This window comes from Rhagoletis pomonella, unplaced genomic scaffold, assembly GCF_013731165.1.
Source record: "Rhagoletis pomonella isolate Grant_MI unplaced genomic scaffold, Rhpom_1.0 Rhpom_scaffold_00008, whole genome shotgun sequence".
In the NCBI taxonomy this organism is placed as follows: domain Eukaryota; kingdom Metazoa; phylum Arthropoda; class Insecta; order Diptera; family Tephritidae; genus Rhagoletis; species Rhagoletis pomonella.
Window position 1 is genome coordinate 9,848,116 of NW_023458562.1, and position 2,137 is coordinate 9,850,252.

A 2,137-nucleotide genomic window follows, 5' to 3' on the forward strand; every position below is an offset into this window, starting at 1 on the left:
CCTATGACCGCTTGACGGAAATGTCGGCGTCTCTGCAACCAACGTAGGATAATAGCTACCGTGCGCAGTAACCGCTAAAGCATTCTGCTAACAACATTACCTGCCCATCTGGTCTCCGAGTCTCCAGTGGCTGGTAAAGAAGTGTGCTGGTAAAGCTCGAAACGATTCGCGCCTCTGAACAGAGCGCCTTAGATTCGTGGTGGCTGAGGGGGATCTCTTGGCTACCTGGATACGCGTCTGTATCCACCAAAGCGGGTGGCTCATCAGCTCCTCGGGTGATGTGCCTCGGCTAGCACAATCGGCAGGCTTCATTGCTGAGCGGACGTGATGCCACCTATCTGCGGAAGTCAACTCCTGGATCCTTCGGGGCCGATTCGAGACTAATGGTTTCAATGTGGTATGTTGCTTCTTCAGCCAGCATAAAACGATCGCAGAGTCCGACCATAAGAAGCATGGGATACAAACAAACTCAAGACTTCAGGTACATTTCGAAGAGTGTCGGCCAACAACAGCGCTGCCGAAAGCTCCAGGCGTGGTAGCGCCCTTCAGTGGAGCCACCTTGGTTCGCGCGGTAAGGAGTGAGAAACGCACAGTGCCATCAGCGTCGGCTGTGCCCGTGTAAATAACGGCCGCGTAAGCATGTGAACTGGCATCACAAAAGCCATGCAATGTTGTCGGAGCATGTGGCACCATACCCAACTATCGGCCAATGCGGGTTTTACTAAGGACTCCCAGCTTGGAGCGGTAATTGAGCCATTCATCACGAAGATCGTCAGGTAATGGCGAGTCCCATGACAGACCGGCAGCCCACATCTTTTGGATAAAAATCTTTTCAGTTATGACAGCTGAGGATAACACCCCTGTAGGGTCGAACAACCGAGCCACTTCACTGAGCACGAGTCGCTTCGTAGGAGCCTAACTGGACTGGCTAAGGTCGACTTGAAAGAACACCTGGTCAGCCACGGGGTCCCATATCAAACACAATACCGCGGCCACAGACGAATTGAATGCATACCTAGGGAGAGACGGATTACTGGATAAACACAACAATACCTGACTGTCATTTGAGTTCCATTTCCGAAGTTTAAACTGCCCAGCAGCCAGAACTGCCTCTACATTCTTGGCCAGCTCAACGGCCTTGGTAGCGTCCTCGCAGCTTGTCAAGAAGTCATCGACGTAGAATGCATTCAAAATTGCTTCTCGGGCTTCATTCGCTTGGTGCTCATCAGGAACTGCATGGTAATTGTCATGCGCGCATTGTTACAACGCACGTACTGCGTTGTATGGACTACATGTCATGCCATAAGTGACGGTTTTCAGCCGGTATACTACAAGCTCGTCCGAGGGGGATTTACGCCATATTATTCGCTGGTAATCTCGATGCGCTGTTGCAACCAGGACCTGCCGGAACATCTTTTCAATGTCCCCAGCTACCGCCACTCGATAACGCCGAAAGCGGAAAAGTATGTTGATCAGCGGGTCTTTAAGCGTTGGGCCCACCAGCTGGATGTCGTTGAGTTACATGCCCGTAGTAGTCGGCGCCGAAGCATTAAACACCACTCGAAACTTCATATCGACCGCATGATGTGGGATGTAGTAGCAACCGCTATGATTGTGTGGTGGCTCCACTCGCTCCATATGACCAAGCTCCGCATATTCCCTCATAAAGCTCACGTATTTTTCCGTTAGAGTAGGATCCGCAATCAGACGTCGTTCGAGCCAATAGTACTGTCGCGCAGCGAATGCATAGGAGTCACCAAGTTCTGGGACATTGCGCCGCAAAGAACGTTGCACTACATAACGGCCATCGGGGGTACGGCCATGCGTAGTTTCAAATATCTGACCGCACTCGTCATCATGCGACTCTTCAGTAGCCGGAGCTTCCCCCATCTTCCAAAAGTTCCGGACCAGATCTTCCAGACGAACCTCTGACGAACCTCACCTAGCAACGCGCTGAGTGTGAGCGAGGACAAGTTCGATATGGACGCCGATGACACCGGGCCGAATACTACCCAACCAAGACGGGTAAGCTGGGCGAAGGGCTCGTCTGGTCTTCCACCGATGACTTTGCACTCTACAACTCTCCCCCTCACGTCCGCGCCGATTAGAACCTCAATACTTCCAGGTGTACCAAACT